At 42.2% G+C, this 27585-nt stretch overlaps 1 protein-coding gene and 1 long non-coding RNA gene across 3 annotated transcripts in view; both read left to right on the forward strand.

Moving 5' to 3' along the window:
- LOC127529255 (uncharacterized) overlaps positions 1 to 27585 on the forward strand; it is a 481587-nt gene that overhangs the window by 331518 nt on the left and 122484 nt on the right. The window lies entirely within an intron of this gene.
- fibcd1a (fibrinogen C domain containing 1a) overlaps positions 1 to 27585 on the forward strand; it is a 349438-nt gene that overhangs the window by 209567 nt on the left and 112286 nt on the right.

A 27585-nucleotide genomic window follows, 5' to 3' on the forward strand; every position in this document is an offset into this window, starting at 1 on the left:
GGGTCATGTCATTCATGCCGATGCTACTTTGACACATAGCACCTACCTAAAGATTGTGGCAGACCCCGTCCACCCCTTCATGGCAGTGGTTTCCCTTGGGTGGGATTCAAAGTTGTGTGTTTTGCCTAATTTTGTATCCATCCATCCATTTTCCAACCCGCTGAATCCGAACACAGGCTCACGGGGGTCTGCTGGAGCCAATCCCAGCCAACACAGGACGCAAGGCAGGGAACCAATCCCGGGCAGGGTGCCAACCCACTGCAGGACACACACCCACACACCAAGCACACACTAGGGCCAATTTAGAATCGCCAATCCTGCACGTCTTTGGACTGTAGGAGGAAACCCACGCAGACATGGGGAGAACATGCAAACTCCACGCAGGGAGACACAGGAAGCGAACCCAGGTCTCCTAACTGCGAGGCAGCTGCGCTACCCACTGCGCCACCGTGCCGCCCCCCAGATGAAGGTGTCAGTCAAAATAATACCAACACAGGACAGGGAAGGAAGGAATGAAGCCGTGCTAACCACTGTGCCGCCAGGGTGTACAACAAGCGACGCTGACTTCTGTGCAGGAGGACATGTGAGAATGAAGACATTGCTTTGAAAACAGAGAAGTCGACATCACGCCTCATGCCATTTTATTTTTTTGGAGAGATTTTTTACGTGACAGATGTGCCGATCCAAGGTTATCGGCATTCAAGACAGCAGGTCACGGCTCACTGAGGTGCTCATATAACAGATGGCGCCAACTTTTCCCTAAAAGATTTTGGTGCCTTGTGCTCCTTCAGGACGGATTCCAAGTGATATCATTCAGAGGCAGCCGACTCCGCGTCTATTAATTTGTATATTTATTGCACCGGTGTGTATAATTGTAACTTTGTACAGCGATAGAGTGGGAAAAATTGCTTGTGGGGAAACAAATAAATTATATAAAGTTCCATTTTGTTATCAAGCCTCTCAGGTTGAAATGTCGAGTAAAAAAACTATTAAAATCTACAAATGACTCACATGAGGAAGAAAGAAAATTGAATCAAAAATGTGTCAACTCCATACTCAGAAATTGTGGACAGCATTGTCACCTCTCTCATTGTTCATCTAATGGTCAATCGCTGAGACCCATGACAAGAAAAAACAAATCAGAAATAAAGTAAAATCAAGTTCTGTACCATCAGAAATATTAGAAAGAGGAAACAAATTTTTACTTTAATTTATACTTCTTCTACTTCTTTGCTCCCGTTAGGGGTTGCTACAGCGGATCATCTTCTTCCATATCCTTCTGTCCTTGTCATCTTGCTCTGTCACAGCCATCACCTGCATGTCCTCTCTCACCACACCCATAATGACTTGGTGCAGAGGGGGCATCCTCTAACAGCGCCATGAGTTGAGTCACTGAGCTCTTCAGTTTGAGACGATGCACAAACTCACTGAGTGGGCACTCCCATTCTGCAGATAACTGGGATTTGACGAAATCTGTCAGAACCAACTGCTTTAAGTTAAACTCGTATTAGTGTTTGCTTAATTGGAATGGAACATCATTTTCTTTCATTGCCATAGACATTGCTGTAGTCTTTTACCCCTGTAAGTCAATATGAGACACAACGGTCTTACTCTGTCTGAGATACAGTGTGTGGTAATGGAGTCGGTTGTTGTTTAGAGCAGGTCCCAGTGCTAGGAGGGGCTGAAAGACCCCCTTAGATAGATAGATAGATGTGAAAGGCACAATATATCTATCTATCTATCTATCTATCTATCTATCTATCTATCTATCTATCTATCTATCTATCTATCTATCATATAGTGCCTTTCATATCTATCTATCTATCTATCTATCTATCTATCTATCTATCTATCTATCTATCTATCTATCTATCTATCTATCTATAGTGCCTTTCACATCTATCTATCTATCATATAGTGCCTTTCATATCTATCTATCTATCTATCTATCTATCTATCTATCTATCTATCTATCTATCTATCTATCTATCATATAGTGCCTTTCATATCTATCTATCTATCTATCTATCTATCTATCTATCTATCTATCTATCTATCTATCTATCTATCTATCATATAGTGCCTTTCATATCTATCTATCTATCTATCTATCTATCTATCTATCTATCTATCTATCTATCATATAGTGCCTTTCATATCTATCTATCTATATCTATCTATTGTGAATTTCCCATTGGGATTAATAAAGTATCTATCTATCTATCTATCTATCTATCTATCTATCTATCTATCTATCTATCTATCTATCTATCTATCTATCTATCTATCTATAGTGCCTTTCACATCTATCTATCTATCATATAGTGCCTTTCATATCTATCTATCTATCTGTCTATCTATCTATCTATCTATCTATCTATCTATCTATCTATCTATCTATCTATCTATCTATCTATCTATCTATCTATCTATCTACTTTATTAATCCCAAGGGGAAATTCCCATACTCCAGCAGCAGCATACTGATAAAGAACAATATTAAATTAAAGAGTGATAACAATGCAGGTATACAGACAGACAATAACTTTATATAATGTTAACGTTTACCCCCCCCCCTCCCCCCCCCCCCCCCCCCCCCCCGGGTGGAATTGAAGAGTCACATAGTGTGGTGGAGGAACGATCTCCTCAGTCTGTCAGTGGAGCAGAAGCTGCTCTTCTGTCTGGAGATGATCCTGTTTAGTGGAGGCAGTGGATTCTCCATGATTGACAGGAGTCTGCTCAGCGCCCGTTGCTCTGCCACAGATGTCAAACTGTCCAGCTCCGTGCCTACAATAGAGCCTGCCTTCCTCACCAGTTTGTCCAGGCGTGAGGCGTCCTTCTTCTTTATGCTGCCTCCCCAGCACTTCACTGCGTAGAAGAGGGCACTCACCACAACTGTCTGATAGAACATCTGTAGCATCTTATTGCAGATGTTGAAGGACGCCAGCCTTCTAAGGAAGTATAGTCGGCTCTGTCCTTTCTTGCACAGACCATCAGTATTGGCAGTCCAGTCCAGTTTATCATCCAGCTGCACTCCCAGATATTTATCGGTCTGCACCCTCTGCACACAGTAACCTCTGATGATCACGGGGTCCATGAGGGGCCTGGTCCTCCTATAATCCACCACCAGCTTCTTGGTTTTGCTGGTGTTCAGTTGTAGGTGGTTTTAGTCGCACCATTTAACAAAGTCCTTGATGAGGTTCCTGTACTCCTCCTCCTGCCCACTCCTGATACAGCCCACAATAGTGGTGTCATCAGCAAACTTTTGCACATGCCAGGACTCTGAGTTGTATTAGATGTCTGATGTATATCGGCTGAACAGGACTGGAGAAAGTACAGTCCTCTGCGGCACTCCTGTGTTGCTGACCACAATGTCAGATCTGCAATTCCCGAGACGCACATACTGAGGTCTGTTTGTAAGATAGTCCACGATCCATGCCACCAGATATGAATCTACTCCCATCTCTGTCAGCTTGTCCCTAAGGAGCAGAGGTTGGATGGTGTTGAAGGCGCTAGAGAAGTCTAGAAACATAATTCTTACTGCACCACTGCCTCTGTCCAAGTGGGAGAGGGATCAGTGTAGCATGTAGATGATGGCATCCTCCGCTCCCACCTTCTCCTGGTATGCGAACTGCAGAGGGTCGAGGGCGTGGCAGACCTGTGGCCTCAGGTGGTGAAGCAGCAGCCGCTCCATGGTCTTCATCACATGTGACGTCAGAGCGACAGGCTGGAAGTCCTTACTGTATGACAATGGGATAAGCATACAGCTCTCTGACCGTTTAGAAATGGGCTAGCTGTATCAGCAAACTTATAGAAATGGAACAGGAATTATAAGATTTCTTAAACAAGAACTCGTCTTTCATTTGTAGTATCAATCTTTTCTTTATTTTTGTGTGAACAGTTTAACTTTGAAATTTTTACAAAATTTTTTAAAACAAAGATATTTTGTCTGTGGAATCATTTCAAGGCATCAAGCTTTTGGCCAGAATCCCATGAAGCAAACTGAAGTTGCAGAACTTTGGTGATTTGGGGTAAACGCAGCTACAAAAGCATTAATTAAAAGAGTACATCTCTATATGTATAGAGTTGTGGCAGACAGCCGGGGTCCATGCCCGGCCGGGACACATCTTTGGTATACGTTCAGGGGGAGCAGACATGGGCTTTGCAATACCTCCCCCTGGACACTAGATGGCAGCCCCTCTGGGTTGGAGCGGTGGCTCGGTTTCCCGCAGGGCTCCATGGGAATTGGAGTTGGGTGTAGCCCTGTTGGGTCCCGCAGGCTCCGCCAGGGGGTGCTGCAGCTGGGACTCCTGAGCCCTTATGGGCAGTGTTTTCGCCACACCCGGTGTGCTCCAGGTGGTTGATTGCTGAGTTCTGGCTGCACTTCCGGGTGGATTATAAAAGAGGCCAGCAGCCACCACTCAAAACACCTGAGTCGGGAGGAGGAGGACGACGCTTGCCAGGGCGAGTGGTGGTGCACAGAGGAGTGTGGTGTTTTGGGTGTTTTTGGTGCTTGGGACTGTGGCACAAGTTTATTTTGGTTTTATTAGTGCCTCCTTTTGTGAGTCTGTTTCAGGTTAGGCGCCAATATAGCGCCTTTTGTTACACTGTGTGTCTGCTTTTCACGAGAGAACTATTTCACACATTTAGAAATTTAGTTTTCTAGAATTTGCTTGAACATTCCGGTTGATTTTGTGACTTCTCTCATTGCGCTAAGCATCATAGTTCGATTTATTCGTGCGAATCTGAGACGCAACGGGGCGGGGCCCTCCTCACTCACGTGCCAGCCTCGGACCGTGTACCTTACATCTGCTTAGTTAGCGAATGAGAGGACGACTTAACGCATTTAGATCGGTTTTTTCTATAATTTGCTTGAACATTCCGGTTGATTTTGCGCCTTCTCCCGTTGTGCTATGTATCATAGTTCGCTTGCAGTTGCGATTTATTTGCACTAATCTGACAGACATGCTGTGGTCCGAGGGGAGGGGGAAGCGGGACGTCAGAAGTTGGTTACTGGATGGGTCCCTCCTCACCCATGCGCCAGCTTCTGTTTGAGTCAGTCTACCTGTTGCCACGTGTTGGAACGCACCTTGCCTCCGCTTAGTTAGCGATACCTGTTTGTTCAGCAGACATTATCATCTAGAGACTGTTAAAGAGTAACGTTTAACGTTTTTGAGAGAGAGATCAGAGCTACATTGTTTTAGAGGGTAGCTGCTCATTGGCAGAGATATCACAGCCACGTGCTTTCCTCCTCACGCGGGGGGCGCTCCTCATCAGAGCTGAACACGATCAGATACAGTGCCAACGTTTGACGTTATAGTGTACCTACCATCCACTTGGCCAGAATTACAATTTAAATTTTTTTGTAATTGATTTTTAAAGTTTGTCCTGTTTCACTATTATGTGGTACAGATCCGCGGCACACAGCTAGTCTTAACTAAACTACAATGAAATCTGTTAATAATTTGCACTTCATTTTCCTTAAAAACTTCCTTAAAAGCAGATTAGGTGTTGCTCCCTGCTCTGTAAACCATTACACGAGTTCAAAAAAAATAAAAATGATGAAACTGTGCCGTTTAGTGTCCAGTGAAATTTGCACCATTGCCCCAGATATAAAGGGATTTAGTACTGAACATATAAGAAGCCATTTCTCACTGTATTTCCACCTCATCTGTCACCTGCCACCTTGTGGGAGTGCCGTTACAGGGACTACAACTCCCATCAGCCAGCAAGAGTGTGCAGGGGCTGATGGGAGGACACTGTTATTTATCACACACAAAGCTTAACTATCCCATGCAAAAGCATCCAAGCGACGACGTTTTCTTCTTATTTAATTTGGATGCCATCTTTTGTCTCGTTATGAGTTTGTTTAGCTGTGTTTTGCTGTAAAATGTTCAGTTTCAAAATTTCAGATATTGCAGAACTGCAATTCACTCCGCTTTTCACACTCCTCAGTATCTGACACATTGATCTTAGTGCTTCACCTTGGTCAGCATCAGTGAAGAAATTCCCAGCTAGAGAATTGTTTTGAACCTCAGGGCCGCACCTGTAATAATCATAATATATTTTAATGATATAGCGCCTTTCCCAAGCTCAGGCCTCACTGGCCCTCGAGATGGACCAGCGTCACAGACTTCTTTTTCTCAAGAATAAATATTGAAGTGTACAGCTAATGGTAGGATGTGATGTGATAAGGCCGCCTGAGATGTATAGCTGTTGATAGCCCACCCTTAAAAAGTGAGACGGCGGTGCAAAGCATACAGCGAGCAGAAAAAATGACAAGGGATGAAGGATGACACACATTTGTGTAAAGCCACCCGATGTGCCGGCAGATGTCCCCCCGTTTAGCAGCCGTCTTTTGTGATGCTTGAGGAACAAACCTTTAAAAGGCTTAGGGCAGCTTGTTAAGTAGCTGTGCGTAAATACGAGGATTACATGCTTAATTTGTAAAGCCGCCTCCAAGAACAGCTCTGATGTCAGCTTTAGTTCTCAGCGCGTGTGAGCCGCAAACAAGATGGCAAGGAATTAGTGACACCAGAAGGTGACTGTGAGAAATAATTACATGTGAGCGGGAGTGAGTATGTGTGTGTGTGTGTGTGTGTGTGAGGGTGAGGAACAGCCTGGAAAGGAGAGAAGAAGAACGGGATCTGCCCAGCCATCAATCAGGCAGTCTTTAGATGGCACATTTGACGGCAGGCGCCATCACAATTTACTTCAAAGAGAAAGCCTTGAAACAGCCCAGCATGTGCAGGGACACGACCAGGGGGCACAGTGCCCAGACAGCAAATGACACCAGTCAAGAGAGGAAGAGCTGGTGGTCAGCAGCATTGTTAATAATAACTCTTTGCATTTATATAGCGCTTTTCTCATTACTCAAAGCACCTAGCGATTGCAGGTTAAGGGCCCAACAGAGCAGAGTCCCTATTGGCATTTGTGAAGAAGATAGACAGACAGGAAAGTCCCTAGAAACTAGAAAGATACACGTCAAAGGCACTATATAATAGACAGATAGACAGACAGACAGATGTGAAAGGCACTATATGATAGATAGATAGATATAAAAAGGCACTATATGATAGATAGATAGATAGATAGATAGATAGATAGATAGATAGATAGATAGATAGATAGATAGATAGATAGATAGATAGATATGAAAGGCACTATATGATAGATAGATAGATAGATAGATAGATAGATAGATAGATAGATAGATAGATAGATAGATAGATAGATACGAAAGGCACTATATGATAGATAGATAGATAGATAGATAGATAGATAGATATGAAAGGCACTATATGATAGATAGATAGATAGATGTGAAAGGCACTATATGATAGATAGATAGATGTGAAAGGCACTATATGATAGATAGATAGATAGATAGACAGATAGATAGATAGATAGATAGATAGATAGATAGATAGATAGATAGATAGATAGATGTGAAAGGCACTATATGATAGATAGATAGATAGATAGATAGATAGATAGATAGATAGATAGATAGATAGATAGATAGATAGATAGATAGATGTGAAAGGCGCTATATAAAAGATAGATAGATGTTAAGTTTAGTATAGTCGGCAGGATCACAACATAACATAGATAGAGAGAGATCTAGAGATAGAGAGATAGATATCTATTATATTGTGTGTGTCATATCTATCTATCTATCTATCTATCTATCTATCTATCTATCTATCTATCTATCTATCTATAAATAATATATATAATAGATAGACAGATTGATAGGTAGAAGGCATTGTATAATAGATGTGAGCTCAACCAAACCATAAAGCAAAGGTGCCACTGTCTGCCATGATAGTTACAAAGCATCGCTGTTGTTTTATAGATAGATATGTTAAATGCACTATATAAATGATAGATAGATTTTAATTTTGGTATAGTTGGCAGAATCACAACATTAAATTCACTGACAGACAGACAGACAGACAGACAAATAGATAGATAGATAGATAGATAGATAGATAGATAGATAGATAGATAGATAGATAGATAGATAGATAGATGTGAAAGGCTCTAGATAGATATGAAGGCACTATATAAAAGATAGATAGATAGATAGATTTATTAGTTAAACATGTCATGAATCGTCATTTGGCGAAGGTTTTGAAGTTTCTTGTGTTTGGCTTTGAGGGAGACAGCCCGGATCTTGCTCTGAAATGATTCAAACGATTTCTTAAGATCATTGAAGGTATCATCAGCTTCAATTTGAACTTCAGAGCAGAGCAGCTGATCCTTGATGTTGAGAACACGCTATGGCCGTCTTACTGGGAGCAGACGTTTTGCTTAGCTTTGAGATGATTTTGCAGCGTTGAGACTCATTGAGACGTTTGCCATTTGCTAGCGAAATGCAAGCTATTTAGGAGTGGCAGCTAAGTACGCGGAAACTTTGCAGGTTCAAGTTACGTACTTAAGCGGGAGACTACTGTAGATAGATAGATGTGAAAGGCACTATATAAAAGATTATACACAGGTAAGACACTGCATTGTTGATACTACGTCATTAATGTGAGGAGGTCTGTTTACGTTGTACAGAGAGGCACATACTGTTGATTTTTCACAATATAAAATATGCAGAGATATGACAGACTATTAATACATTAATACATAGTTCCATGGGCCTTTTCCATTTTTATTTGCCTTTTCTTTTTATTTTTGCTCTTCACACTCACCCAGTGAACACATTTTGATTTATTGTGTTTTCTGCTGTTTAATCCCACATTATCACAGATGCCACTGTAAGTCTTTCTTTTTCCCCAGTAAACAAAAATGCTGGGGTCTTCAGAGTCTGTGGTGGAGGTCTCCATCTCCCTGAGGCTCTCCTGTGCATGTAATTTGAGGATTGCCATTTCTGACCTCCTGATCCTGCATGAGACAGCAGAGCTCAGCAAGTCACACCACCTGACTGGACGGGTCTTCAAGACTTTTGAGATCAGACGCTACTATCTGCCCGGTGGGACTTTTCTTCTGTCCCCTCCTCATGTTGATGCTCCCTCTGGAGCCATTACAAATCTCTCATTTTCACTACCTGCTCTCTTTTTTTTTTCCTCTTCGATTGGAACCAAAGTTTTTTTTTTTTCTTTCCTATCATGCTCGGGGGAACGAGAGGAAGAAAACGGAAGAGCTGTTGCTCAGCATGTGTTTACTGTCATTACTCTTCAGCTTGTCAGGTTTGCTGTTTGTTATGCCAGAGCTTTTGATGCTTTAGTACAGAAAGAAATAGAAAGGCTGCAAGCAGACTGCATCATTTTCTTTCTCCTATTATTGAACTACTATAGTAACCGCAGTAGATAGAAAGATTGAAAGATAATGAAAGGCACTATTTAATAGATATTATGAAAAGGCGCTATATAGGCGCCCAACACAGACTTGACACAGATTCACACTTAAAATAAATAAACTGTTTATTTTTCTTCGCCTGTAGGCGCACATCTTCCCCGTGTCCCACAGGCAGTACACAGTCCCAAGAAAAGCAACTAATGTACCAACCCAAAAAAGCATTAAAATTCTTCCACCACTCCTCCCTGGCAACCTTGTCTTCCTCCTCCCAATTCTGGCACCTGAGTGGTGGTCGCTGGCTCCTTTTATCAAACACCCGTATGTGCTCCAGGTGCTTGATTGGTGACACCCAGCTGCACTTCCAGGTGTGGCGAAATAACTGCCCAGAAGGGCCCAGCAGCACCCGCAGCAGCAAACCCTGGCAGTGCCTGCAGAACCCAACAGGGCTGCACCAAACTCCAACTCCCATGAAGCCCTGCGGGAGTCCGAGGCACCGCTGCAACCCAGGGAGGCTGCCATCTAGCGTCCAGGGGGAGGTATTGGGTCTCCCACCCTTGCTCCCCCAGAACATATGCTGCAGGGGCATCCCGGCCGGGCATGGGCCCCGGCCGCCTGCCACAACAGATAGATAGATAGATAGATAGATAGATAGATAGATAGATAGATAGATAGATAGATAGATAGATAGATATTAAATTTAGTATAGTCGGCAGGATCACAACATTACATACAGTAGATAGATAGATAGATAGATGTGAAAGGCACTATATAATAGATAGATAGATAGATGTGAAAGGCACTATATGATAGATAGATAGATAGATAGATAGATAGATAGATAGATAGATAGATAGATAGATAGATAGATAGATAGATGTGAAAGGCGCTATATGATAGATAGATAGATAGATAGATAGATAGATAGATAGATAGATAGATAGATAGATAGATAGATAGATAGATAGATAAAGCACTATATGATAGATAGATAGATTGATGTGAAAGGCACTATATGATAGATAGATAGATGTGAAAGGCACTATATGATAAATAGATAGATAGATGTGAAAGGCACTATATGATAGATAGATAGATAGATAGATAGATAGATAGATAGATAGATAGATAGATAGATAGATAGATAGATAAAGCACTATATGATAGATAGATAGATAGATAGATAGATAGATAGATAGATAGATAGATAGATGTGAAAGGCACTATAAGATAGATAGATAGATAAATAGATAGATGTGAAAGGCACTATATGATAGATAGATAGATAGATAGATAGATAGATAGATAGATAGATAGATAGATAGATAGATAGATAGATAGATAGATGTGAAAGGTGCTATATAATAGATAGATAGATAGATAAAGCACTATATGATAGATAGATAGATAGATGTGAAAGGCACTATATGATAGATAGATAGATAAAGCACTATATGATAGATAGATAGATAGATAGATAGATAGATAGATAGATAGATAGATAGATAGATAGATAGATAGATAGATAGATGTGAAAGGCACTATATGATAGATAGATAGATGTGAAAGGCGCTATATGATAGATAGATAGATAGATAGATAGATAGATAGATAGATAGATAGATAGATAGATAGATAGATAGATAGATAAAGCACTATATGATAGATAGATAGATAGATAAAGCACTATATGATAGATAGATAGATAGATAGATGTGAAAGGCACTATATAATAAATAGATAGATATTAAATTTAGTATAGTCGGCAGGATCACAACATTAAAAATGGACCTGAGCTTCTGCACCCAAAGGCCATGCAGTTTTACAAACCACAACAGAAATCACATCCACTGTTCTTCACATATGAAACATTCAAGGCAGCCCCATTATGAATTTCCTATGGGTGCTTAGGTGGTCTGTCTAGGGGGGCTCAGTTTTCGAGATTCAGATTGTCCTACCTGCGGTAAACATTATAGTAGTTATCTAATAAAGAGCACACAGCCAAGCTCAGCTGTCTCTAAAAGTGACATTTGATAACATTTTGGGATTGTATTTGACAAAATATGAAAGCTTCCTCTTCTCTTGCTGAAGAGTTGACATTCTCTATTCTTCCCCACTCAGATGTTGATCTGAACGTTTGCTTTTCTAAAAGTGCAGTAACTCAAAAGAATGACATTCTCAAGTCAACAGAAGTAATGAGGAGTTCGGGGTGCTGCTTGTGGGCTTCTGTGGAACTGCACCATAGTGTTCAGTATTAGGGATGTGATCAGGGTCACAATGGGGGTATGGGGGATTGGTGTATCTTAGCAGCACTGGGTACGAGGCAGGAAACAAACTCCAGATGGAGTGTCAGTGCATTTTAGGGCAGACTTCTACTGAAACACACAGAGGAAAATCAACACACACAAACGGAGGACATGAAAACTCCACACCAGCAACAATCAGGTCCAGGATTTGAACCAAAGACTCTGCATCCATTAAACAGTGCCACACAGAGATTTTAAAATGATAGAAAATGTATGAAAAAGACAAATAAAAAAAAACCCTTAGAGTTTGGAGTTTAGTGTTGAATAAGCTTAGCCGAGAATCTCCTGCAGTTTTTCTGTATTTGAGAGATTTAAAGTTTTTACTGTGGTCAGCACTGCGGCTGGAAAACAGAGCACTGATGCAGGCGTCGGACTCATCAGCCTGTCCACCTGACTGAATTTAGATTGAGATCTGCTCAGAAGATTCACAGACAGGGCTATCTGTGCAAATCTCGGCAAGCAAAATTCATGCATGTGGGCTCCGTTTGATACCATCCATCCATCCATTTTCCAACCCGCTGAATCCGAACACAGGGTCACGGGGGTCTGCTGGAGCCAATCCCAGCCAACACAGGGCACAAGGCAGGGAACCAATCCCGGGCAGGGTGCCAACCCACCGCAGGACACACACAAACACACCCACACACCAAGCACACACTAGGGCCAATTTAGAATCGCCAATCCACCTAACCTGCATGTCTTTGGATTGTGGGAGGAAACCGGAGCGCCCGGAGGAAACCCACGCAGACACGGGGAGAACATGCAAACTCCACGCAGGGTAGACCCGGGAAGCGAACCCGGGCCTCCGAACTGCGAGGCAGCAGCGCTACCACTGTGCCACCGTGCCGCCCCCGTTTGATACCCTCCAGCTTAATTTAACCTGTTTGTGGTGCCTGTAGTGACAGATTATGAACATTAGTGGGCACCATTCTTTTAGCTGCTTCCTAGCTTATAGGCCTCTGTGTCAACCTGCTTGACCTTCACCTAAGGGCTTTGGCCTGGTGGAGTCTGTTTTTGGGACCACACATTCTACTGCATAGACGGCTTGTCTTGTATTCAGGAATTTTTGATTGCTTTGTGTTTTAAGCATATCATAATCTCTTGGACCAATAGCGTGAGTTTTCCGCATTCGACTTATAAAATAATGGAAATTATACGGTAAAATCAAACCCAGATTTTTTTCCCTCCTTCCCCTTACTTATCAAAAAGCATAATATCATTTACCTAAACATTGCATTTTATTACGCAAATGGGCCATCTGTTTCTGTTTTGTGTACGTGTCAGATGAACCCTTAAGAAGGACAGGTCATCTAACAGATGTGTTCCTAAAGAGCAAGATGTCCTCGGTCAGTTTACTGCACCCTGTCTTATGACAGACACCTGTATGAGTAACAAGCCGTTAGAGCAAAACAGCTTTGTCAGCTTTTAACTCTTAGTAGCTTGCAAGCACTTAATTTTTCTTTTGCTGAGTCCTGGTGCTTCCTGTCTTGCTTTATGGTTGTGAGACATGGACGCTATCCAGTGGCCTGAGATGAAGTCTCCTTCAGTACTGTGTGTCTCTTCAGCGAGTCCTTGGGTACCGCTGGTGTGACTTTGTGCTGCTCACGGAGTCCCGAATGAGGCACATTACCTGCATTGTGATGGAACGTCAGTTAACGGCACAACGGCCATGTGGCGTGATTACCCGAGGGTGATCCGCCTCGCAGGATCCCCATTGTTGAGGGCCTGAGCGGCTGGACCAGGCCAAGGGGACGCCCACATAACACCTGGCTGTGGCAGATACTGTAGATGGTCATTTCCGGAGGGTGGAACTGGACCGCGTGTCTGCCAGGGGGGTGTTGCCAACCAGAATCCCGAGCTGTTTTGTCATATTGTGGGTGCAGCAATGCACTGTACCAGTGGATGTCCCCCAACCTGACCTGACCTGACCTGATCTTAGTTACTTCAGTCCTTTTCCTTGTGTTTAAATTAATATCACCACTTCATGTAGGTATATACTTGTAATAATTTGTAAAGATTATATCCATCCATCCATTTTCCAACCCGCTGAATCCGAACACAAGGTCACGGGGGTCCGCTGGAGCCAATCCCAGCCAACACAATCAATCCTGGGCAGGGTGCCAACCCACCGCAGGACGTAATGATTATATATTAAATAAAAATTCCTTAAGAACAGCGCCAACTCCTGGTTCGGCAGGTAATCACACTTACTCAAGCCTGCACACGTGCGTGACAGAGGGTCAGTGAAAAAGCAAAGGCGATCTGAAAACGATGTGGTAACTGCAACAGACAGAACTGAAGCAATACAACACGACTTGATTGGTCCGTTATAATAAAGGGAATGTCTGCTATGGGCTGCCCACCCCTCGGTGAGACCATTGATCCCACTTTATCATAAATGATTTTCTCAAGTGGAAGGTCAGCAGCTGACCTCGGGTTCAAAGACCAAAGTTGCAGCTCACCCACTTGGGAGTTCAGCAAACTCCTTTTTTCACGTCTCACTCTTCAAGCCTGCGTTTTTTTTTTCTGCATACTAAATGAGGAGCCGTGAGGAGGATGAAATTCAGGGAAGATTCCGAAGTTGGAAAACCTCCCAGCGCTGGAGGAGGAAGCAGAATGCAAATGGCAACAGGGTTTGGTCCCCAGGGGAGATTCGGCAGCTCTGCTGAGGAGCTCATTGACTCCATCATTCAGGTCGGCATTTATTATCAGAAAATGAAGTTGTGTGAGCGGCTCCCTAATGGGCCGTGCCTGCTTGGCAGCAGCTCAGACGGGCCACCTAATGGGAATGTGCAGCTGCCGGCTGATCTGAAAGGCTGTGGAGCTCCTCTGAATCTGAAAGGCAAGATTCACTGCACAAAAACTCTGTCCATCTACCTGATGACCGGCTGAGTCACGGGAGCAAAGCCCACCAACATATGGAACAAGGCAGGAAACAAGCAAAGATTGGGAGGTGGTCCATTGTAGCGCCTCACCTCAGGTGGGGAGAGTGGGGTGGAGCCTCCATTGAGGAATTCATTCACCCAGAGTAGGTGAACTCAACAAACTGGACAGTTCACAGTATGGCACGATGGGGGCAACCTGACAGTCATGATTTTGGCTCTTCACATGTGCACAGTTTAGTTTTGCCCTTATTTTGTGAACATCTGTCCTGCCATTGGAATTTAGCCCAAAAGGGACCTTTATAATTCAAAGGCTCGTGCTGAATAAGTGGATTCATCTTGAAAGGTGCTTTTCAGTCCCTCAGCTTTATAATAGATAGTTATGAATGACACTAAGATAGATAGATAGATAGATAGATAGATAGATAGATAGATAGATAGATAGATAGATAGATAGATAGATAGATAGATAGATAGATAGATATTAATTTTGGTATAGTTGGCAGGATCACTACATTAGATAGATAGATAGATAGATAGATAGATAGATAGATAGATAGATAGATAGATAGATAGATAGATAGATAGATAGATAGATAGATAGATAGATAGATAGATAGATAGATAGATATTAATTTTGGTATAGTTGGCAGGATCAGTACATTAGATAGATAGATAGATAGATAGATAGATAGATAGATAGATAGATAGATAGATAGATAGATAGATAGATAGATAGATAGATAGATAGATAGATAGATAGATATTAATTTTGGTATAGTTGGCAGGATCAGTACATTAGATAGATAGATAGATAGATAGATAGATAGATAGATAGATAGATAGATAGATAGATAGATAGATAGATAGATAGATAGATAGATAGATAGATAGATAGATAGATAGATATGAGGGTTGTCTGGGTTCTGCGCGGAATCACTCGAAATAAGTAGCCAAGGATTTTTTTTTCTATTTTTCTCATCTACTTTGATCCTTTTTAAACTTTTTCCAAGTATTCACCGCCAACATCAATGCACTGTTGGGCTCTTCTGACCCACGCCGCAAAACACTCGCGAAAGGCTGTCTCTGGGAGGTTGTCCAGCTGTTCTTTGACAGCTGCAATCAGTTCCTCTCGAGTTTCGAAGTTGTGGCCTCGCAGGGGTTCTGTCATCTTCGGGAAGAGCCAAAAGTCACATGGTGCAAGATCAGGCGAGTAGGGTGGCGGGTTCAAAACGTTGACACCACTGTCTTCAATGAAATGCTTCGTCGCATTAGCCGTGTGGGCTGGCGCATTGTCATGATGCAAAAAGTGCCTTCGCAAGTTCTTGGACCGGCCTCTAGCCATCGCAGAAAAAACGTCAGGCAGGCACTGAGTGGTGTACCACTCAGAGGTCACAGTTTTCCTCTCCATCAGCGGAATTGACGCGACAATGCCATCGATGTTGAAAAAGATGACAAACATGGTGCGTTCCACTGAGCGGATTAAACCATCAGAAAAGTTGTAAAAAATCACTCGAAAGTTACGCACGCACGGAGTTGGGAGCTTCGCCGCTAGCGCCGGCTGCGCACTCTCAGTTCGTTTGCTTCTCGTGTTCATTCTGAAGGAAGAGAGGGAGCAAAACATCTGAACAAAAACATGCAACCACTTGAATAATCCCTCTACACAGCAGAACAGGTTTCGACAGGCTGACACTCGACAAACAATAAAATTCCGTGCGGAACCCAGACAACCCTCGTATTTATTAATTTTGGTATAGTTGGCAGGATCACTACATTAGATAGATAGATAGATAGATAGATAGATAGATAGATAGATAGATAGATAGATAGATAGATAGATAGATAGATAGATAGATAGATAGATAGATAGATAGATAGATAGATAGATAGATAGATAGATAGATAGACAGATAGATGGGGTAGAGTTCATTCTCTTGTGGTCATCCAGGTTTAAGTAAATGCCATGTCCTCTGACAGGTCACAATAAACAGTGTGACAGGCAGCCGGGTCCCATGCCCGTCTGGGACGCCCCTTCTGTATATGTTCCAGGGGAGCAGCTATGGATATCTCACTACCTCCCCCGGGATCCTTGGTGGCAGCCTCCCTGGCTGATGATGGTGCCTCAGTTTCCCACAGGGTTTCCTGGGAGATGGAGTTCTCTGTGGGGAGTCTGGGATGGCCGCCAGGAACCCACCTGGACATCTCTGCAGCCCCACCCGGAAGTGCAATTAGCCACAGGTGATCAAGCACCTGGAGCACTTCTGGGTGGGCTATAAAAAGGGCCAGCATCCACCACTCAGGAGCCAGAATCGGGAGGAAGAGGACAAGGTTGCCTGGGAGGAGTGGTGGTGCCAAGGTGGAGAGAAAAGAGTTGTTTTGTGTTGCATTAGTGCTTGTGGGACTGTGTTGTGGCTGGAGGGATTACGGGGAAGACGTGCCCTCCAGCTGAAGAAAAATAAAAAGACTGTTTATTTTACACGTGCCTCTGCGTAAGTCTGTGTGCCGGGTTGGGCGCTATATAGCGCCATATTACAACAGATATGAAAGACACTATATAGTAGGTTGAGACATGAAAGGTATAATATAAGATAGATATACTGTATATATGGATGAAAAGCACTATGTGATAGATAGGTATGAAATACACTTTATGACAGATAGATAGAGAGAGAGATGTTAAGTTTAGTATAGTCGGCAGGATAATAACATTACATAGACAGATAGAGAGATAGACAGATATCTATTAGATAGATAGATAGATAGACAGATAGATAGATAGATAGATAGATAGATAGATAGAGATAGATTGTGCGTGTCATATCTATCTATCTATCTATCTATCTATCTATCTATCTATCTATCATATAGTGCTTTATCTATCTATCTATCATATAGTGCCTTTCACATCTATCTATCTATCTATCTATCTATCTATCTATCTATCTATCTATCTATCTATCTATCTATCTATCTATCTATCTATCCATCCATCCAGCCAGCCATCCATCCATCCATCCATCTATAAACAATATATATAATAGATACACAGATTGATAGATAGAAGGCATTGTATAATAAATGTGAGCTCAACCAAACCAGAAAGCAAAGGTGCCACTGTCTGCCATGATAGTTATAAAGCATCTCTGTTGTTTTATAGATTAATATGTGAAAGGCACTATATAAATAATAGACAGATTTTAATTTTAGTATAGTCGGCAGGATCACAACATTAAATAGATAGATAGATCTCCTCACAGGTCGTCCAGATCGTCCTCACATGCTGCTGCTTTGTAGTAAGGAGACTGTGGAAGATTGTGGGTTCGATTCCCGGTTCCTCCCTGTGTGGATAGCGCTTTGAGTACTGAGAAAAGCGCTATATAAATGTAATGAATTATTATTATTAGATAGATAGATAGATATGAAAGGCACTATATGATAGATAGATAGATAGATAGATAGATAGATGTGAAAGGCACTATATAATAGAATCTAGATTATATCTAGTTTAATTTTACCATAGTCGGCAGGATCACAACAATAGATAGATAGATAGATAGATAGATAGATAGATAGATAGATAGATAGATAGATAGATAGATAGATAGATAGATAGATAGATAGATAGATAGATAGATAGATAGATGTGAAAGGCACTATATAATAGAATCTAGATTATATCTAGTTTAATTTTACCATAGTCAGCATGATCACAACATTGCTGCCATTCTCTGAGACTTACCCCTAACATATGCCGTGGAGTTCATTCTCTTGTGCTCATCCAGGTTTAAGTGAGTGCCTTGACCTCTGGAAGGTCACAATAAACAAGTGCCCACCCAGAAGGGGCGGGGCTGAAGGAGCAGGGTGAACGTTGGGTGAGGCTTTGTCAGCTTTGGCTGCCTCTGGACTTTGGAAACACAGTTAGCCACAGCACCCCCTTTCTTTGAGGGGTAGTCCTAGTCACCATGACAGAGCCCCAGAGGTGTCCCCTTGCTTATGCGTATGTGTGTGACAAGTGCACCGTCATTGAACCTCCTTTGGTGAAATATTACCAGGTTTCACTCCCTCCACTTGAAGAAATCTCACGGCAGCATGTTGTTCCGCAGTGGTGCGATCCCGCAGTGGAGTGTCCGTGTTCATTTGTTGTTGGCGTTGACTAAACTAATGGCAGAGCGCTGTGCTATGCGTGTTCAGATTACCCATAAGCCACTGCGAAGTGTTGTGTTGCGTCAGCTTCTATCCATTGCAGTTACCATGTAATTTTCAAATTGCCTTATATTTTTGATTTTCCTTTGTATTTTATTGATTTATTTCTTCTGCTGTGGATTTCTTATTTTTTTACTTCTAATTGAATTATTTATGCCTTATTTTTAATAATCACATTTTATTTTTTGTTTAATTGTTTTCAGATTTATATTGAAATACATTTTGCTTGTGTTTAAGCTGCCTTAAATAGCTTTAAGTTACAGAAGGCACTATTATACATGAAGTCGCTTTGCCTTGCCTTCTGTTTTGTACTTTTGTGCTGCAAACAAATTTCTCTTTTGGATAATAAAGTCTACCTAACCGAACATCAGCGAGTGCCTGTGTCATATAGGGACCTTTCACAGTAAACATAATCCCCAGGTATTTTAATAAGTAGATAATTCATAATTGAAAAAGGGAATGAATCAAACATCACCATGACAAGAAATCTCTTTGTCAGTTAATATCAGTTGTATATAGCGCCTTTCAATAATAGCAATCAAGGAATGCAATCCACAGCACACACACACTCCTGTGTCAGTTTTCTCCGGCATGTCACTGGATGTGCTCCTCTCCCTCCTTCTGCTCCTTTTCAGCACTTTTAGCAATCATTTTCTTGAGCCTTGCGTTAATGAAGTCATTTTCTTCCCATCGGCGCACAGTTCATTATCTGCATCTCGGTGTGTCTTTTTATTTTCTTTAATTCGGCCTTCAATTATAATAGATGATATTCACATCTTCCAGTAAACTCACCAAGCTTTCCCCAACAGAGTGCGTCTGCACGTCAGCCCCCAGCTGGCTTGTCACCTCTGTAGTTTGTTGGTTTTTTTTTCTTTAACAGCATCACATCAAATGTGCTTCGCTGACAAGCCAATGAGCATCTTAATGTGGAGCCTGCGAGCCGACCTCGGCCACCAGACGGCTGAGTCACAACCCTCTGATATGCCAAAGTGTGAGATCACTAAGGTCAGCTCAGCTAATGAGCCACTTCTGCCGTTGTTTTGGACAGAGTCACTGGGAAGTGCCGACCGGCTTGACTCTGGGATGCGGCAGGTCAGGAACAAGCATGGCTCCAGATGATGGCCAGGTTAAACTAACAATCTGAGAGCCTCAGAGCAGAGTCATGGCCAGCAGCTAAAGGGTTTGGTAATGTGGTCTTCACGTCGAGCACATTCTCATCATGCAAAAGAAAGTGAAGGCATTTAGAAGATCGCCCCCTAGGGGCTCCTGCTGTGATACAAAGTGAAAGAATGACAACTGTGGGCTACCCATGTGAAAAGAAGACTGACCTGTAGATCAGGGATTCTTAAACTGTGGGAAAACAGGGGGTCTGCGAAACCTTGTAGCAGTTCTTTGAGCCATCAGACATAATGGCCTGTATAAGCAGGGGCTACTGGAAAAATCAGGGGGGTCAACAATTAGGTAGAGTTTGGTGTAACACTGATAAGGGAGAGATAGAGTTCATTCTCTTGTGGCCATCCGGGTTTAAGTGAATGTCATGTCCTCTGAACGGTTACGATAAATAGATATGAAAGGCACTATATGATAGATAGATAGATAGATAGATAGATAGATAGATAGATAGATAGATAGATAGATAGATAGATAGATAGATAGATAGATAGATAGATAGATAGATAGATGCTAAGTTTAGTATAGTCAGCAGGATCACAACATAACATAGACAGATGGAGAGATAGATATCTATTATATTGTGTGTGTCATATCTATCTATCTATAAATAATATATATATAATAGATACACAGATTGATAGATAGAAGGCATTGTATAATGGATGTGAGCTCAACCAAACCAGAAAGCAAAGGTACTGCTGTCTGCCATGATAGTTACAAAGCATCTCAAAGATTTTAATTTTGGTATAGTCGGCAGGATCACAACATTAAATACACAGACAGACAGAAAGACAGACAGACAGACAGACAGACAGAGAGAGAGAGAGAGATAGACAGACAGATAGATAGATAGATAGATAGATAGATAGATAGATAGATAGATAGATAGATAGATAGATAGATAGATAGATAGATAGATAGATAGATAGATAGATATTAATTTTGGTATAGTTGGCAGGATCAATACATTAGATAGATAGATAGATAGATAGATAGATAGATAGATAGATAGATAGATAGATAGATAGATAGATAGATAGATAGATAGATAGATGCTAAGTTTAGTATAGTCGGCAGGATCACAACAAAACATAGACAGACGGAGAGATAGATATCTATTATATTGTGTGTGTCATGTCTATCTATCTATAAATAATATATATAATAGATACACAGATTGATAGATAGAAGGCATTGTATAATGGATGTGAGCTCAACCAAACCAGAAAGCAAAGGTACTGCTGTCTGCCATGATAGTTACAAAGCATCTCAAAGATTTTAATTTTGCTATAGTCGGCAGGATCACAACATTAAATACACAGACAGACAGACAGACAGAGAGATAGATAGATAGATAGATAGATAGATAGATAGATAGATAGATAGATAGATAGATAGATAGATAGATAGATAGATAGATAGATAGATAGATAGATAGATAGATATTAATTTTGGTATAGTTGGCAGGATCAATACATTAGATAGATAGATAGATAGATAGATAGATAGATAGATAGATAGATAGATAGATAGATAGATAGATAGATAGATAGATAGATAGATAGATAGATAGATAGATGCTAAGTTTAGTATAGTCGGCAGGATCACAACAAAACATAGACAGACGGAGAGATAGATATATATTATATTGTGTGTGTCATATCTATCTATCTATAAATAATATATATAATAGATACACAGATTGATAGATGGAAGGCATTGTATAATGGATGTGAGGTCAACCAAACCAGAAAGCAAAGGTGCTGCTGATAGTGCCATGATAGTTACAAAGCATCTCAAAGATTTTAATTTTGGTATAGTCGGCAGGATCACAACATTAAATACACAGACAGAGAGAGAGAGAGAGAGATAGATAGATAGATATTAATTTTGGTATAGTTGGCAGGATCACTGCATTAGATAGATAGATAGATAGATAGATAGATAGATAGATAGATAGATAGATAGATAGATAGATAGATAGATAGATAGATAGATAGATAGATAGTACCCCTAAAGAGAAGGCGCTATAACTTTCACCACCAAATTCACGTTTAGATGACCAAGGCAAATTTTAGTACCCAGTCATGTGGCGGCCCACCACAAACATGTCCGTGTTTACATTGCACTGCTCTAGAGTTTACTTTACTTTAGTTTGGTTCTTCGAAAAACTGTTTTGGCTTAATGACTTTGGCAGTAGAATCCTAACCTGAGACCCTTGGGCTTTGCCAGTCCAGCAACCATCTTTAGCAGTCAAGAGGTGTATAATAACCGCGGCATGTGCAACCTATGTGTGTAGAAGACAATAAGACGTTAAAGTCACAGCCCTGCCCTCCCGGCTGATGAAAGCAGGACACAAGTGATCAAAAAACACCAGGGGGGCCGCGTCTGCTTGGCACTTTGGAAGCTGCATTGATCCGTCCAAGTCTGTTTAATCCAACATGAGGACAATCAACAGTCGAGACGGAGAAGATTTGGCCGCGTCAGCAGTTTACTTTTGAGCTTTTCATGAAAGGGGCAGACCCCCACACCCCCCCCCCATGTCCTAAGGGACTCGCTTCTTAATCCTGTATGATTTCAGACTCACTAATGAGACGCCTGAAAGTTTTCAAACAGCATGAATCCTTTAATGTGTGATGTTTTATTCTTGATCATCCAACTTTTATTTTTTTTTTAATTAAAATAAAATCTCCTTTCCAAATATCGTATTCTAAGTGAAATGCGGTCTCCACTTCCACAGCAAATCTTATATAGTGCCTTGCATCTCCTGCATTTTAGGCACAACTCCCTAGCTGGGTGTCCATTGTCACACATGTGTATTGGAGGACCCCGTCATGGGGCTTGAACAGGGTTTGTGATATCCCACCGGGGCAAGAGAGAAACCGCCCAGTGAGGGTACTTAGCCCCACCCCTTCTGGAGCCCACGCTATAAAGAAACCCGGCCGCCCAGAAGGACTTGTCATTCACTCACGAGAGCGACCCACCGAACAGTGCTGCCAAGGAAGACCCCCACTGTTTGCCTCGTGCGCCTCGAGTAGGCTGCAGTTTGTTCCTTCCCATCACTGGGGGGCAGCATGGCGCTCTGTGATGAATTGTGTTTTTGAATTATGCTAAATACAACTCGGAATATGAAATTTGTGGGCTTTATTTTAGCGGGTTTTGAGTTTAGACTTATTTAGATAATGACGCATGGGCTCGGTGGGCTCAGAGCTCATGTTCTATAACTGAAAGGGCAGGCAGCTGTAAATGACCTCTAGCTCATTAATATTCATGAAGTAGTTTTCCAAGACAATCAGATTTTGGAAACAGATAAAATTCTGGGGTGTATGCAAAAAAAAAAACATAGCCAAGAACTCTGGGAAAATAACTAAATTGTTAAAGAGTGTCATTGTTTATTAGAATGTGTGTATGCTTGAGCTTAGATCAAGGGACCAGTGTGTGCATACTTGTAAGAATGTGTGAAATGGAGCCTTGGGACGTTAAGATGAACGTGTGTCATGTCACATCTAGCCCAAACAATCAACCAGACCATGTCCCGAACTTGACTTAGATAAGGCAGTGTTTTTATTGTGAAAAAGGGGGCAGTCAATAAGACCCTCTAAATTCAAAGAATTTTAAAGTGAGTGAGTCAGTGGTATTTGACTTTTATATACAGTCATATGAAAAAATCTGGGAACCCCTCTTAATTCTTTGGATTTTTGTTTCTCATTGGCTGAGCTTTCAAAGTAGCAACTTCCTTTTAATATCTGACATGCCTTATGGACAGTAGGATTTCAGCAGTGACATTAAGTTTATTGGATTAACAGAAAATATGCAATATGCATCATAACAAAATTAGACAGGTGCATAAATGTGGGCACCCCAACAGAGATATGACATCAATACTTAGTGGAGCCTCCTTTGGCCTCTCGACGCTGTCCTCCTATAGCCTTTGATGAGTGTCTGATTCTGGATGGAGGTATTGTTGTCCATTCTTCATACCAAATCTCTCCAGTTCAGTTCAATTTGATGGACAGCCTGCTTCAAATCATCCCATAGATTTTCAATGACATTCAAGGTAGGGGACTGTGACGGCCATTCCAGAACATTCTACTTCTCCCTCTGCATGAATGCCTTTGTAGATTTCGAACTGTGTTTTGGGTCATTGTCTTGTTGGAATATCCAACCCCTGTGTAACTTCAACTTTGTGACTGATGCTTGAACATTATCCCGACCAATTTGTTGCTATTGGGTTGAATTCATCCAACCCTTGACTTTAACAAGGGCCCCAGTCCCTGAACTAGCCACACAGTCCCACAGCATGATGGAACCTCCACCAAATGTGACAGTAGGTAGCAGGTGTTTGTCTTGGAATGCGGTGTTCTTCTTCCGCCATGCAAAGCGCTTTTGTTCTGACCAAATAACTCAATTTTTGTCTCATCAGTCCAAAGCACTTTGTTCCAAAATGAATCTGGCTTGTCTAAATGAGCATTGGCATACAACAAGCGACTCTGTTTGTGGTGTGAGTGCAGAAAGGGCTTCTTTCTCATCACCCTGCCATACAGATGTTCTTTGTGTAAATTGTGCTGAATTGTAGAACGACATACAGATACACCATCTGCAGCGAGATGTTCTTGCAGGTCTTTGGAGGTGATCTGTGGGTTGTCTGTCACCATTCTCACAATCCTGCTCATATGCCGCTCCTGGATTTTTCTTGGTCTGCCAGACCTGCTGGGTTTAACAGCAACTGTGCCTGTGGCCTTCCATTTCCTGATTCCATTCCTTACAGTTGAAACTGACAGTTTAAACCTCTCAGATGGCTTTTTGTAGCCTTCCCCTAAACCAGGAGACTCAACAATCTTTGCTTTCAGATCTTTGGAGAGTTGCTTTGAGGATCCCATGCTGTCACTCTTCAGAGGAGAGTCAAAGGGAAGGAAGCACAACTTGTAATTGACCAACTTAAATACCTTTATATCTCATGATGGGACACACCTGTCTATGAAGTTCAAGGCTTAACGAGCTCATCAACCAATCAGCATTGAGCAGTGACAGGCATTCAAGTCCAGGGCTCCAAAGGCGGAGTGGTGGCTCAGAGGCTAGGGATCTGCACTGGCAATCGGAAGGTTGCCGGTTTGAATCCCATAAATGCCAATAGGGACTCTGCTCTGTTGGGCCCTTGAGCTAGGCCCTTAACCTGCAATTGCTAAGCGCTTTGAGTAGTGAGAAAAGCGCTATATAAATGCGAAGTATTATTATTAAAGGCATTGAGGCACCCCCTGGCGGTCCCCAAAGCAACCAGGGCAGTCACCCCCTTGTGGTCTGGAGGAGGCACAAGCCCTCCTCCGGTCCTCTTGGGCGCCCCTTGCTGGGTGCCACCCCCTGCTGCGTGCCACAACTGCTTCACTAAAAATCTTTGTTCGGAAAACACTGCAGTACTCAGATGTTCCTAGGAAATGAAAGACAGACCACTGACATCTTTGTTGTTGAAAGGAGAGTCAATTATTATACAGGCTGAGAGGGGGTCCCAAACTTTTTCATACAGTGCATCCTGAAAGTATTCACAGCGCATCACTTTTTCCACATTTTGTTATGTCACAGCCTTATTCCATAATGGATTAAATTCATTTTTTTTCCTCAGAATTCTACACACAACACCCCATAATGACAACGTGAAAAAAGTTTACTTGAGGTTTTTGCAAATTTATTAAAAACAAACAAACTGAGAAATCCCATGTCCATAAGTATTCACTGCCTTTGCTCAATACTTTGTCGATGCACCTTTGGCAGTAATTACAGCCTCAAGTCTTTTTGAATATGATGCCACAAGCTTGGCACACCTATCCTTGGCCAGTTTCGCCCATTCCTCTTTGCAGCACCTCTCAAGCTCCATCAGGTTGGATGGGAAGCGTCGGTGCACAGCCATTTTAAGATCTCTCCAGAGATGTTCAATCGGATTCAAGTCTGGGCTCTGGCTGGGCCATGCAAGGACATTTACAGAGTTGTCCTGAAGCCACTCCTTTGATATCTTGGCTGTGTGCTGAGGGTCGTTGTCCTGCTGAAAGATGAACTGTCGCCCCAGTCTGAGGTCAAGAGCGCTCTGGAGCAGGTTTTCATCCAGGATGTCTCTGTACATTGCTGCAGTCATCTTTCCCTTTATCCTGACTAGTCTCCCAGTCCCTGCCGCTGAAAAACATCCCCACAGCGTGATGCTGCCACCACCATGCTTCACTGTAGGGATGGTATTGGCCTGGTGATGAGCGGTGCCTGGTTTCCTCCAAACGTGACGCCTGACATTCACACCAAAGAGTTCAATCTTTGTCTCATCAGACCAGAGAATTTTCTTTCTCATGGTCTGAGAGTCCTTCAGGTGCCTTTTGGCAAACTCCAGGCAAGCTGCCATGTGCCTTTTACAAAGGAGTGGCTTCCGTCTGGCCACTCTACCATACAGGCCTGATTGGTGAATTGCTACAGAGATGGTCGTCCTTCTGGAAGGTTCTCCTCTCTCCACAGAGGACCTCTGGAGCTCTGACAGAGTGACCATCGGGTTCTTGCTCACCTCCCTGACTAAGGCCCTTCTCCACCGATCGCTCAGTTTAGATGGCCGGCAAGCTCTAGGAAGAGTCCTGGTGGTTTCGAACTTCTCCCACTTACGGATGATGGAGGCCACTGTGTTCATTGGGACATTCAAAGCAGCAGAAATTTTTCTGTAACCTTCCCCAGATTTGTGCCTCGAGACAATCCTGTCTCTGAGGTCTACAGACAATTCCTTTAACTTCATGCTTGGTTTGTGCTCTGACATGAACTGTCAACTGTGGGACCTTCTATAGACAGGTGTGTGCCTTTCCAAATCAGGTCCAGTCAACTGAATTTACCACAGGTGGACTCCAATGAAGCTGCAGAAACATCTCAAGGATGATCAGGGGAAACAGGATGCACCTGAGCTCAATTTGGAGCTTCATGGCAAAGGCTGTGAATACTTATGTACATGTGATTCCTCAATGTTTTTATTTTTAATAAATTTGCAAAAACCTCAAGTAAACTTTTTTCGCGTTGTCATTATAGGGTGTTGTGTGTAGAATTCTGAGGAAAAAAATGAATTTAATCCATTTTGGAATAAGGCTGTAACATAACAAAATGTGGAAAAAGTGATGAAGCGCTGTGAATACTTTCTGGATGCACTGTATGACTGTATATATAGATTTAGAAATATTTCTGTTTTTCCTCTTGATTGAAATTTTTATCTCTCTTTTGTCAATTTCATTCTATTTCGCCCTTTCTCCGTGCGGTTTGCTCCCTTCATTATCTCTTAATAATGACAATTAAAAACAAACAGAGCAGACAACGCGGAAACATGAAAGGCTGCACCTAGGTTAGCGTCAGACCCCCTAACTATTCAATAACGGATTAATTAAACAATGAGAACATCTAGAAAAGTTGAATGAAAACCAAGATGAACATATTGTTAATAACAAAGACACTCCATCCATCCATCCATCCATTTTCCAACCCGCTGAATCCGAACACAGGGTCACGGGGGTCTGCTGGAGCCAATCCCAGCCAACACAGGGCACAAGGCAGGAACCAATCCCAGGCAGGGTGCCAACCCACCGCAGGACACACACACACACCCACACACCAAGCACACACTAGGGCCAATTTAGAATCGCCAATCCACCTAACCTGCATGTCTTTGGACTGTGGGAGGAAACCCACGCAGACAACATGCAAACTCCACGC

The sequence above is a fragment of the Erpetoichthys calabaricus genome, chromosome 9, assembly GCF_900747795.2.
Source record: "Erpetoichthys calabaricus chromosome 9, fErpCal1.3, whole genome shotgun sequence".
Lineage (NCBI taxonomy): Eukaryota > Metazoa > Chordata > Cladistia > Polypteriformes > Polypteridae > Erpetoichthys > Erpetoichthys calabaricus.